This window comes from Gallinula chloropus (assembly GCF_964237585.1).
Source record: "Gallinula chloropus genome assembly, chromosome: 1".
Taxonomy (NCBI): Eukaryota; Metazoa; Chordata; class Aves; order Gruiformes; family Rallidae; genus Gallinula; species Gallinula chloropus.
The window spans coordinates 214,725,100-214,739,115 of NC_140085.1; positions in this window are offsets into that span (position 1 = coordinate 214,725,100).

Here is a 14,016-nt window from a genome sequence, read left to right on the forward strand (position 1 = left end):
TCAATTTTACTCCTGATTTACTGTGGTCAAATAATTCAGAGCAGACTATACACTACACTAGCGAGTATGTCTGTAGTACTTCCCGTGCGTACCCTAGAATCATAGAATCATAGAATCATAGACTGGTCTGGGTTGGAAGGGACCCCAAGGATCACAGAGCTCCAAACCCCCTGCCACAGGCAGGGACACCAACCTCCAGGCCTGGAGCTACACAAGGCTGCCCAGGGCCCCAGCCAACCTGGCCTTGAACACCTCCAGGGATGGGGCACCCACCCCCTCTCTGGGCATCCTGTTCCAGCCCCTCACCACTCTCTCTGCACAGAACTTCCCCCCAGTCTCTCCTCTGCCCCTTCCCTCCTCCAGCTTCACTCCAGCCCCTTGTCCTGCCAGTCTCTGCCCTTTAACAAGCCCATTCCCCTCCTGTTCCTGGGGTCCCTTCAGGGACGGGGAGGCTGCAGTGAGGTCCCCCCACAGCCTTCTCTTCTCCAGGCTGACCCAGCCCAGCTCCCTCAGCCTCTCTTTGTAGGGGAGCTGCTCCAGCCCTCTGAGCATCTTTGTGGCCCCTGATCCCGAATCGACTTCAAAAAAAGTTTACAGTTCAATCCCCTCCTTGTACTTTTGGTCTATTTTTGTTCTGGAATGAGGCAAAAGTTGGTTTCACCTTTCAGTTCTTATACAACAGAACAAATTTAGAAAACTGTTTACATCTCTCCCTGAAGGTTTCTTTGCTCTGCCTGTGGCTATTACAGCAGTGCTGTGACAGCCTCAGCTTCAAAAAAAAGAGAGAGAGAAACATTTCATTTCCTTATGTTGTGCAAACCACAGCGCTGGGTGCCCGGCCGCTCCCCGCTGCCACCACCACCCGCTGAGGTTTAAGCTGCCTAAGAGGCCCTGCACAACACAGTTGGTTCTCCTTGCTTAATAAGCAGGTTCTCCTAAAACTACCAGGTTTCTCTCTGATCAGGAAGAAAAAAATCAAAGGAAAAGACATGAAGTGAAGCTGGGGCACGGGCAAGGTTGCTTCCCTCGCCGGCTCTTTGAAGGAGGGAGCAGAAGGCAGCAAAAGCAGAGCTGTGTCACACCATGGTTTTGTTGTTTCCTCTGCTGTTCAGAGTGCCCAGTCCATTTGATCTCCAGCAGACAGGTGCTGCAGCCCTTACATTCAATTATATTTTCCTCCCAGTAAAAGGTTTGTCTTTATATGCCACTTCCAGAACCATATTTCATAGTGAATGGGCAAACTCCCTACTGATCTGCAAATCTACTTGGAGTGAAATGGCAAGCTATCACATTACCATTCTCTTAATTTATCTTTCTGAGGCTCAGTTTTACATATCCTTTTTTTTTTCTTTCTTTCTTCCTGATCATGCTCTCTCAATGGATGTTGGTGCTACTTGACCTTTAAATGTCAAAATCCATCTGAATGGCATTTACCACAAACTCTGCAGTCATATATCACACCCAAATCCCTAATATACATAAGAATCAAGAGATACTTCATGAGGCATGGCCTGGCTTATGAATCAATTTTATTATTCCTATCACCTCCCCACCCCCATTGAAATACATTTTCAACCAGCTACTACTATTTTAAGAAGAGAGTAGGGAGAGTGTATGCAGACAAGCTGATTGACACCAGTCATCTAACTCTTCCAGCTAAAGGTCTGAGCCTGCAAGCTGTTTTTTGTGGGTGGAACTCTGGGCTTAGATTGAGAAGCCTGCAGAATTTAAACTGCAATCAGTTACAGCTAAGGTATGAGGCATAAACTCTTACTTTTAGAAGTCCTTCAAGGGAAGAACCACTTAGAAAGTGAAGTCCCTTTCCATACGATTGTTGCCACTTTCTGTTTGCTTCCCATTAACTCCAAAATACAGACACTCTCTGTATGTTGTTTTTGCATTTGTCTCACACTGGGCAGTAAGAAGAGGTTTCCATCACTACATCTACCTGCATGAGTCCTGAAATCTGAACCAAGTACCCCAACCTTTGCCTGGACTGGCAAAGCAGGGGAGTCAGTCAGGAGGGAATTGAAAATATGCCCATCACAGTCAAGAGTCTCATTCAGGCTTGTCCCTCTAACCCAAAGCTGTTTGACAGTGATTCAGTCACAATAGCTGTCGTGTATCAATCTCATCTGGGGCAAAATAGCAGAGTTTGTCCAGTTCTCATGCCAGTTGAAAAAAACCAAACAAACAACAGAATCACAGAATCCTAGAATCACAGGGGTTGGAAGGGACCTGGAGAGATCATGGGGTCCAACCCCCCTGCCAAAGCAGCTCCCCAGCTCATATTGCACAGACAGGCGTCCAGACGGGGCTGGAATCTCTCCAGAGATGGAGACTCCACCACCTCCCTGGGCAGCCTGTCCCAGGGCTCTGGCACCCTCACTGGGGAAAAGTTCTTCCCCATGTTGGTGTGGAACTCCCTGTGCTCCAACTTGCAGCCATTGCCCCTTGTCCTGTCTCCACAGACACTGAACACGAGCTGGCTGATTCCCCCTGCATTCCATACTTCAGATAATTATAGACTTTAATTAGGTCCCCCCTTAGTCTTCTCTTCTCAAGGCTGAACAGTCCCAGCTCACTCAGCCTTTCCTCCCAGGGGAGATGCTCCAGGCCCTTCAGCATCTCTGTCTCTCCTCTGGACTCTCTCCAGGAGATCCCTGGCTGTTTGATCCCAGGGACCCCAGGCCTGGACACAACACTCCAGGTGGGGCCTGACCAGGGCAGAGCAGAGGGGGAGGATCCCCTCCTGTCACCTGCTGGCCACACTCCTCCTGATGCCCCCAGGATCCCATTGTCTCTCTCAGCCCCCAGGGCACACTGCTGGCTCATGGCCACCCTGTCACCCACCAGCACCCCCAGGTCCTTCTCCCCAGAGCTCCTCTCCAGCAGCTCATCCCCAGCCTGTCCTGATTCCAGCAGTTATTCCTCCCCAGGTGCCAGACTCTCCACTGGCTGTTGTTGACCCTCATCTGGTTTCTCCCTGCCCAGCTCTCCAGCCTGTCCAGGTCTCTCTGGATGGCAGCGCAGTGTCCTGCCTGTCCCCACTCCTCCCAGCTCTGGATCACTGGGTACTTGCTGAGGGTGGATGCTGTTCCCTCATCAAGGTTGTCAATGAAGATACTAAACAGGACAACAAACAAAAAATGAAGACAAAAGACCCCTTTCCTCCATCCGTTTCTGAAGGAGAATGTGGCATATTTTGACACCATTACCCCAATATTCTGCCCATGATTTGCTGTGGAAGTGAATATGGATTTCCACTCGTGGCTGTCCTCCTGCTCACAAAGGTGGATCGGTTTGTTCTACCCATTGTAGGATCGTTTTGCCTGCAGAGAAGAGGAGAATTCCTTCAGGAAGGGAGAATGAAAAACACTGATTTAGCTTGCTGCTGTTTCTCTCACTCACTTGGTTTAGATGTGGAGAAAATTTCTGTTGCAGAAAAAGGGGATGGGGGCTCTGCTGAACAGCCTGCAGGAAGCTGGGCGTTGTCAAAATCTGGGTGTAACATCTTGCTGGGTGGATGCTCAAAAAATTCAAATAGTCCTATTTTTCAGTTCACACAAAAAAAAAGCACAGAGTTTCCACCATTCATTCAATTCTCTTGTCTCATCTTTCTCACTTAGAAGGCACAGACTCATTTACAGGTTTTCTCTGGTGATGCCTGTCACATGGAGATGGAGACACCTCTAGAACATGACAGAATTATAGTGCTTACAACACCCACAGGAAACAGTTGTTATCCCACAGGCGAGTGAGAAATTGAGTCACTGTATCATCATCATCATCTCCCACAGACCAGCCGAGTCTCCTAATTATAACAGCACTCCCTGTTCAGAGTCACCTAGGAAAAGAGGAAGCCTGAAAGGTAAATGTGGCCATAGCCCTGTGGAGCCTTGTCTGCACCACAAGCTGTCTCACATTCCAACTACAGATGAGGGGATGAGCTGCTGGAGAAGGGCTCAGTGGAGAAGGACCTGGGGGTGCTGGTGGGTGACAGGGTGGCCATGAGCCAGCAGTGTGCCCTGGGGCTGAGAGAGACAATGGGATCCTGGGGGGCATCAGGAGGAGTGTGGCCAGCAGGTCACAGGAGGTGATCCTCCCCCTCTGCTCTGCCCTGCTCAGGCCCCACCTGGAGTGTTGTGTCCAGGTCTGGGCTCCTTGGTATAAAAAAGCCAGGGATCTCCTGGAGAGAGTCCAGAGGAGGCTACAAAGATGATGAAGGGCCTGGAGCATCTCCCCTGTGAGGAAAGGCTGAGTGAGCTGGGACTGTTCAGCCTGGAGAAAAGAAGACTAAGGGGGGACCTTATGAATGTTTATCAATATCTGAAGTGTGGGATGCAGGGGGAATGGGCAGCCCCTTTTCAGTGTCTGTGGAGACAGGACAAGGGGCAATGGCTGCAAGTTGGAGCACAGGGAGTTCCACACCAACATGGGGAAGAACTTTTCCCCAGTGAGGGTGCCAGAGCCCTGGGACAGGCTGCCCAGGGAGGTGGTGGAGTCTCCATCTCTGGAGAGATTCCAGCCCCGTCTGGACGCCTGTCTGTGCAATATGAGCTGGGGAGCTGCTTTGGCAGGGGGGTTGGACCCCATGAGCTCTCCAGGTCCCTTCCAACCCCTACAATTCTGTGATTCTATGATATCTACGCTAGATCACAACCAGCAGGATGACCTCAGGAGGTGCTGTGGGCTGAAGCAAGAGCTGTTTGATATTCACCTGATGAAGTGCCTTATGCTGAAGCAAATGGGGCACAGCCACCACTGGGAACTTTCCACCTAAACACACTGAGCTCCCTCCCCTGTGTTCACTTGCAGATATATGATCCAGGGTGGCTTAGATTTGCTGAGGCTTCCTGCCAATCAAAGGGGTTAATTTGATTATTTAACATAGAATGGTCTGGGTTGGAAGGGACCCCAGTGATCACAGAGCTCCAACCCCCCTGCCACAGGCAGGGACACCAACCTCCAGGCCTGGAGCTACACAAGGTTGCCCAGGGCCCCAGCCAACCTGGCCTTGAACACCCCCAGGGATGGGGCACCCACCCCCTCTCTGGGCAGCCCCTTCCAGCCCCTCACCACTCTTTCTGTAAAAAACTTCCCCCTAATATCTTATCTAAACCTTCCCTCCTTTAGTTTTCATCCATCCCCCTTGTCCTGTCAGTCTCTGCCCTTTAACAAGCCCATTCCCCTCCTGTTCCTCTGCTCCCTTCAGGGACTGGAAGGCTTCAATGAGGTCCCCTCACAGCCTTCTTCTCTCCAGTCTGAACCAGCCCAGCTCCCTCAGCCTCCTCGTAACGGCCGTTAGAAAGCAAATTTAAAAGTGATCATCTGTTCTTAGCTGAACAGCTTCTCCTTTCAAAAAATGTTTTCCCAGGAGCTCAGCTCAGATGAATGGGACAGTGTCAGTGGAGCTGTATAGCTTGCCTGCAGTTTCCACCCAACCTCCTGAAGGAGGTACCCGAGAGTCAAAGGTCCAACACAGCAAAAAGAAACATCCTGCTGTCACAAAATCCATATAATCTTCTTGCAGTAAGTTTGCAGATGACACTAAACTAGGAGGAAGTGTTGATCTGCCTGAGGGTGGGGAGGCTCTTCAGAGGGATCTGAACAGACTGGACAGATGGGCTGAGACCAACGGGATGAAGTTTAACATGGCCAGGTGTAGAGTGCTGCACATGGGACAGAACAACCCCCTGCAGCGCTACAGGCTGGGGGAGACTGGCTGGAGAGCTGTCAGGCAGAGAAGGACCTGGGTCAGAGCATCACTCCCAGCCACGTGTGTACAAGAACTGTTGGTCTGCCAGTGAGAGGATGAAAAGGTTCCATAAAACCTCCCTGGCATTCCTTATTGAGGAGATCTTTTCCTTTCACTTGACAATGATGAATACTCTCAGTTCTCTTGTGCACACAGACATTTCAGAACAGAAAGTGATGTTAAAAAAAACAACCAAACAACCAACTCTTCTGTCTAATGATTCCAGCAGGGCATTTTCTGTTTCTCAAACACCAACCAATGCTGTATGACAATGGAAAACGTGTCTTGCAATGTACATGCCATGATGTTACTGATGGATTTGTTTCTGCACTGTAGAAAACTCCATGAACAAGAAATCATCAAAAGGACAAAGTATTCCAAAGACATTTGAAGGATCAGAAAGGACATACAGTGCAGAACTTTCTGGTTAAGGCACATTTCATCATGAAGTGGTCAGTAACTGAAACAGAAGGTCTCCCCAGAAACAGCTTCCCTCCTTGGTTTGGAGAAGGTGAAGCTCTCCACCACTCCTGCTCATCATCCTGGTAACTGGACTACTGGCTGGCTGGGTTAGGCTTTGCCCCATGCAGCTTCTGAGTGCTGCTAATCTCATCCTTCAATTTCTAACTTTCTGCATTTAATGTACAGAGAGAGCCAACAGCAGAGTCCCTTTCTCTTTTGGGGGTTGGACCCGATGATCCCTCAAGGTCCCTTCCAACCCCTGTGATTCTATGATTCTGGAACTGAACTTTCAAGCTCTACATGATCTGGACCCTCTTCCAACCTACTCTGTAGAGTCCTTTGGAAATCTGGCTCTTAACATGAACCTTAACAACATGTTCTCTATGATTTTTGTACCACCCACTTTTTATGGGACCAGGAATCCACTGGCTACCATCAGACAGTCTTTGCACAGATAGCACTGGGCGAGTACCTCAACTGTGCTTACACTCCACAGCTCAAAGGGAAAGCCAAAAGCATATCACAGAATCATAGAATGGCATGGGTGGGAAGGGACCCCAAGGGTCCCAGAGCCCCAACCCCCTGCCACAGGCAGGGACACCAACCTCCAGGCCAGGAGCTACACAAGGTTGCCCAGGGCCCCATCCAACCTGGCCTGGAACACCCCCAGGGATGGGGCACCCACCCCCTCTCTGGGCAGCCCCTTCCAGCCCCTCACCACTCTCTCTGTAAAAAACTTCCCCTTAATATCTAATCTAAACCTTCCCTCCTTTAGTTTTAATCCACCCCCCCTTGTCCTACCATATCGGTTTAGGTTAGACTGTTTTTTCTCTTTATGAGAATTCAACCAGTCCATTAAACTTGTTAAGCTTTATCTCCTCAAGTAAATAGATTGTGTCCAAAGCAAGGGTTTTCTTCTGTAGCAGTTGTATCTTCCTTGCCTCTGAGCACATTTTTAGCTTTGAAATAGACCCTCAAAGGTATTTCTTAAGTAAACCTTTCAAAGACCTTTACAGAGTCTCTTCTCCCCCTGCTTCTCACCAGTGCTTGTTTTAGAGTAACGTTTATATGAAGTTTGATACTACAAAGTTTTTATAGAACTGCTGAACTGTACCTCAAAATAAGTCAAGCCAAAGCTTGAGTGCACAGCTTTGTCTTTCATGGAATCACAGAATCACAGAATTGTAGGGGTTGGAAGGGACCTGGAGAGCTCATGGGGTCCAACCCCCCTGCCAAAGCAGCTCCCCAGCTCATATTGCACAGACAGGCGTCCAGACGGGGCTGGAATCTCTCCAGAGATGGAGACTCCACCACCTCCCTGGGCAGCCTGTCCCAGGGCTCTGGCACCCTCACTTGGGAAAAGTTCTTCCCCATGTTGGTGTGGGACTCCCTGTGCTCCAACTTGCAGCCATTGCCCCTTGTCCTGTCTCCACAGACACTGAAAAGGGGCTGCCCATTCCCCCTGCATCCCATACTTCAGATAATTATAAACATTCATAAGGTCCCCCCCTTAGTCTTCTTCTCTCCAGGCTGAACAGTCCCAGCTCACTCAGCCTTTCCTCACAGGGGAGATGCTCCAGGCCCTTCATCATATTTGTACCCTCCTCTGGACTCTCTCCAGGAGATCCCTGGCTGTTTGATCCCAGGGAGCCCAGCACTGGACACAACACTCCAGGTGGGGCCTGACCAGGGCAGAGCAGAGGGGGAGGATCCCCTCCTGTCACCTGCTGGCCACACTCCTCCTGATGCCCCCAGGATCCCATTGTCTCTCTCAGCCCCCAGGGCACACAGTTGCCAGTTAAAAGTGCTGTCCAGTTAACAGTGCTGATGGTCAGAGGGCAGAGAGTTGGAAAAGGGAGTAGCAGGCACTGCTGCAGCCAGCTCTGGCATCAGGAAACAGACGATGCTGGGAAATCATCCACCCAGAAAACAATCTCTGAACTCCTCTATGGCTCAGAGGTGCAGGAGACCAACTTCAATAACATGAGATGAAGGAATAAGTTGGCAGTCCTGTGAAACGCTACAGTGAGACAGTGTGTGCTGCAGATACCAGAGGAACGAAGAACAAGCAAGTAAAGCAATTAAGTAGATAGAGGAGACTACTAGGAGGAGCAAGACGGGCATTTTTGCCAAGGTTTTTGGAATTTCTGCCATGAAAACTCCTGCAAATCTGAACATCATCCCACAAGGACAGTGTGAGGTGCCAGATCTCTCTCTGCAGAGGCTTCATCTCTCTCTGCAGAGGCTTCATCTCCCTCTGCAGATGCTTCAGCACAGGTTGGCATCTTGCTTTAGATCAGGTTGACATCTCTTCCAATTGTATTCTTCTTATCCTTTCCACGAAATGCTGGTTGCAATGGTGTCCACATGGTGATGAAAGAGGATGATGATGGAGAGCTCTCTGCCATTCTGAGCCATGAGGCACTGTCCAACGCCACTATCTAACATTAAGAGCATGTGTGTGGCTGTAATGGTTGAATTTTCTCCTAATCCCCCCCCACCCCCATCCCCAACATGTGCAGCCTCAAGTGACACGTGGATCTTAACAGAAAGGCTGGGGGTGGGGAGAGCAGAGCAAGTGGATGAACCCACCACTGTAAGGTAACTCATACACACACACTGTGTGCTAAAACTGTAAACCCTGGGCTGCCAGGAACAATCTGGGGCATGATAATCCCTTAATGAGCAACAGCAGGTGCTAAAGGGCTTAAAGTAAATCACTCCTGCATTTTAGAGAGCTGTTATTTATGTCATCACTATCAACAAGTGCAAATCCACCCGAGCTGGCAGCAGCCAGTGACCTCTGCTCCTGAGGGCTGGGAGCTGCAGGGGATGCCCAGGGCAGGCAGGGCATGGCTGGTCTCACCACCCCAGCCAGGTGCAGGGCTGCTGGAGAGGTGATCATACAAATTAGAATCATAGAATCATAGAATCATAGAATGGTCTGGGTTGGAAGGGACCCCAAGGGTCACAGAGCTCCAACCCCCCTGCCACAGGCAGGGACACCAACCTCCAGGCCTGGAGCTACACAAGGTTGCCCAGGGCCCCATCCAACCTGGCCTTGAACACCCCCAGGGACGGGGCACCCACTCCCTCTCTGGGCAGCCCCTTCCAGCCCCTCACCACTCTCTCTGCAAAGAACTTCCCCCTAATATCTAATCTAAACCTTCCCTCCTTTAGCTTTAGTCCATTCCCCCTTGTCCTGCCATTATCTGCTCTTTTAAAAAGTTGAATCCCCTCCTGCCTATAAGCTCCCTTCAGGCTGCAGTGAGGTCCCCCCACAGCCTTCTCTTCTCCAGGCTGAACAAGCCCAGCTCCCTCAGCCTCTCTTTGTAGGGGAGCTGCTCCAGCCCTCTAATCATCCTTGTGGCTCCTCTGAACCCTCTCCAACAGTTCCACATCCTTCTTGTATTGGGGGCCCCAGCTCTGGACACAGGACTCCAGATGGGGCCTCCCGAGGGCAGAGCAGAGAGGGACAATCCCCTCCCTGTCCCTGCTGCCACCCCTCTGCTGATGGAGCCCAGGATACCATTGGCCTTGTGAGCTGCAAGAGCCACTGCTGGCTCATGTCAAGCTTCTCATCCACCACAATCCCCAAGTCCTTCTCAGCAGGGCTGCTCTCAAGAAGCTCTTCTCCCAGTCTGTATCTATGGCTGGGATTCTTCCAGCCCAAGTGCTCAGTAGGTTTTCAGACTTGGGGCTTCACTGCAGATGTGTGGAGTGGACTGATGTACAGTCCTCTCCACTCCCCTCCTCACCAGCCGTGGGAAGGATGCACAGTTCTCACACCCCTCCAAGCCCTGACAGCCATGGCTGCCCAGGGGCCAATGAGAGACCAAAGACTTGGCCCAAGGGGTGATTTCTGCTGGCAGACTGAGGCAAGGCAGATGATTTAATCCCCAAATTTTAAGTGTATTTGGAGAAATTATCCCTGCCTTCGGAATACATCACACTAATGAAGTTACACTGTCAGCCACTGCAGGCTTGGCAGGACTTGCCAACTATTTTAATCCTCCAAGAACACATTTGCCCAGCCAATAATTTGACTTCTCATTAGTAAATTCCTAGCTCAGCTTTTTTTAAGAGACAGGAACACACCAAAAAGTATCGATCTCCAGGGCATCAATTCCTGTTCCAACTGGCCTCAGACGTCTTCTAAGGTCTGTAGCAGATTGATCTACAGATGGGCTGTATTTTCCCACCTGTATATTGAAGGTCCATGGGCTTTAGGGAGGGCTTTTTAGAATAACACAGCAGCTTGTTGCTTTGATTTCAGCAGAGCAGGGAGCTTGCCAAATCTCTTCAAAGGGAAAGGCAGAGATGGAGGGGGGGGGGGAGGTAATTTGCCCTTGTAGATCCTGATGCAACATGAGAATGGATCTGTGGGCCTTGTAAATATGGGGTTTAAAGAACAGGCCCTGCCTTGTGTGCTGGGCTGCTGCAGGAGGAGAAGATCAGCTCGAAGGAGAGTTGAATTGCAGCTCAGTGTTTCTTCCTGGCTCAGGCTCTCTACTGAGCTTGGGTACCAATATCCCTCACCAGAGCAGGAAAAATAAAGACCTTTTCAAGAAGAGGATTCAACCTGCCCAGTGGCATTAGACAGGTTATTCTGGGTTGGTCATCCTAAATTCTCTTTCTAGTCAGTGGAGAGAAACCCAGTAGATGTGTCATCCAAACCATTTTAAGCAGTTAGAATGAGAGGAACTGCTGCTCTCTGAAGGTGTCTGTTTCTTCCCATTCACTACACAAGGAATATGTGGGTCCAGTCCTGTTTAATATCTTCATTGATGACCTTGCTGAGGGAACAGCATCCACCCTCAGCAAGTACCTGATGATCCAAAGCTGGGAGGAGTGGCTGACAGGCAGGACACTGCACTGCCATCCAGAGAGACCTGGACAGGCTGGAGAGCTGGGCAGGGAGAAACCAGATGAGGGTCAACAAAAGCAAGTGGAGAGTCTGGCACCTGGGGAGGAATAACTGCTGGAATCAGGACAGGCTGGGGGATGAGCTGCTGGAGAAGAGCTCTGTGAAGAAGGACCTGGGGGTCCTGGGTGATGACAGGTTGGCCATGAGCCAGCAGTGTGCCCTGGGGGCTGAGAGAGACAACGGGATCCTGGGGGGCATCAGGAGGTGATCCTCCCCCTCTACTCTGCCCTGGTCAGGCCCCACCTGGAATATTGTGTCCAATTCTGGGCTCCCTGGGATAAAAAGGACAGGGATCTCCTGGAGAGAGTCCAGAGAAGCGCTACAAAGATGATGAAGGGCCTGGAGCATCTCCCCTATGAGGAGAGGCTGAATAAGCTGGGGTGTTCAGTCTTGAGAAGAGAAGACTAAGGGGGGAACCTAATTAATGTCTATAAATATCTCAAGCATGGAATGCAGGGGGAGTTAGCCAGCCCCTTTTCAGTGTCTGTGGAGACAGGACAAGGGGCAATGGCTGCAAGTTGGAGCACAGGGAGTTCCACACCAACATGGGGAAGAACTTTTCCCCAGTGAGGGTGCCAGAGCCCTGGGACAGGCTGCCCAGGGAGGTGGTGGAGTCTCCATCTCTGGAGAGATTCCAGCCCCGTCTGGACGCCTGTCTGTGCAATATGAGCTGGGGAGCTGCTTTGGCAGGGGGGTTGGACCCCATGAGCTCTCCAGGTCCCTTCCAACCCCTGTGATTCTGTGAATACACAGCCATTAGCTCAGACTTGGATGTGTGGATGGCTTTTAAGCCCAAACCTGGGACAGTTTGTATTTCCTTCTTTTCCTCTTCGGCTCTTTTCAAAAGATGCCTCAGTATCCTATTCCCAATCAGCACAGGATGAGTCAAGGGGACACACCCTTGTTGCTTCATCCTCCTCCCCCAGAATAAGCCCTTCAGCTGTGGATGATCCCTCTGCCCCCAGCCTGAGTTCCTCTGTTTCACCACACCATTCCTGAGCAGATTCCCCACCAGACACTTGCTGGCTGTGAGAAGGGGCCAGACAGCTGCAGGAGGCAGCGCCTGTTGTTCAGAGCCTGTCCTCAGCCCCACCTCCCAAGGGCTCCTTCTCTTTTTGTGCCTGGCATTTATTTCCTTTCCCAGCATTTGCACAGCAGCTGGTGGCACTGCTGGGCTGTGGCCATGGGAAGCACCCTGACATGGATCCCTACTGGCAGTTCTTTTCAGTAGGCTGCAGCAGCCACTGCTGATAAGCTTCTGCACCATCCTAGCCCCAGTCTTCTCTATTTTTGTTGTGAGACAAAAGAAAACCCATTTGGTTTAGGTCAGGCTTACTTAGACTCGTGTTTTTACCAGCTGGCTTCCTTCCAGCACTGGTGTGTTTATCTTCACACCCCTTATCTGCACCACAAACATACTACTCTCCCTACTTTACAGACAGGTTCCTGAAGCAGAGTTCATCTTCTCTCTGGCATCTAAGGGAGGGGTGAGGAACTTCTATGGGAATCAGAGTGTAGCAACCAGGCAGAACCATTGGGAGAGCCTGGTCCCATCTGTATGCTGCTCCTGTAGATGTGAGATGCTCACTTGGGCTCTAACATGGTTCTTAGTCAATAGGTTCCAGGACAGAGCAAGAAAATCATAGAATCATAGAATGGTCTGGGTTGGAAGGGACCCCAAGGATCATAGAGCTCCAACCCCCCTGCCACAGGCAGGGACACCAACCTCCAGTCCTGGAGCTACACAAGGCTGCCCAGGGCCCCAGCCAACCTGGCCTTGAACACCCCCAGGGATGGGGCAGCCACCACCTCTCTGGGCAGCCTGTTCCAGCCCCTCACCACTCTCTCTGTAAAAAACTTCCCCCTAAGATCTAATCTAAACCTTCCCTCCTTTAGCTTTAGTCCATTCCCCCTTGTCCTGCCATTATCTGCTCTTTTAAAAAGTCAAATCCCCTCCTGTTCCTCTGCTCCCTTCAGGGACAGGAAGGCTGCAATGATGTCCCCCCGCAGCCTTCTCTTCTCCAGGCTGAACAAGCCCAGCTCCCTCAGCCTCTCTTTGTAGGGCAGGTGCTCCAGCCCTCTAATCATCCTTGTGGCTCCTCTGAACCCTCTCCAACAGTTCTTTCTTGTGTTGGGCCCCAGCTCTGGACACAGGACTCCAGATGGGGCCTCCCGAGGGCAGAGCAGAGAGGGACAATCCCCTCCCTGTCCCTGCTGCCACCCCTCTGCTGATGGAGCCCAGGATCCCATTGGCCTTGTGAGCTGCAAGAGCCACTGCTGGCTCACGTGGAGTTTCTCATCCACCAGAATCCCCAGGTCCTTCTCAGCAGGGCTACTCTCAAGAAGCTCTTCTCCCAGTTTGTATCTGTGTCTGGGATTCTTCCAGCCCAAGTGCTCAGTAAGAGAACTGGATTCCAAGCAGCAACCTGCAAGGAGCTACATACAGTGTCTGTGCCTTGGGAAGAGAGGGTTAAACTGATGTGCTGAGTTAAATGACATACTGGCACCTTTGAGAAGCCTCATTATCTGGTCTAGAAAGGTCTGCCATTAGCATGACACTTGTATGTAAAGAGCTAAATTTGTTGCAATTAGCTGTGATTTTCATCCACACCCTTCACTGTTTATGTTTGACACCAGCCTGGCAGCAAGAGTGAAGCTTCATAACACAGAGGTTCCTTCATTTAGCTGCTTATTGTCTTGCTTCCTACTGTGTCTGCATCACATTTCCAAAAGTGCCTGCTCAGCATCTTCCACTACTGGACTAAATTATGCATCTCATCTTTATCAGTGGAGATGGAAAACCATAGGAGTCAGGGATGCTGTGAACTGTACCACCTGGCCAGTTATTTATATGGAGAACCCATTAAAT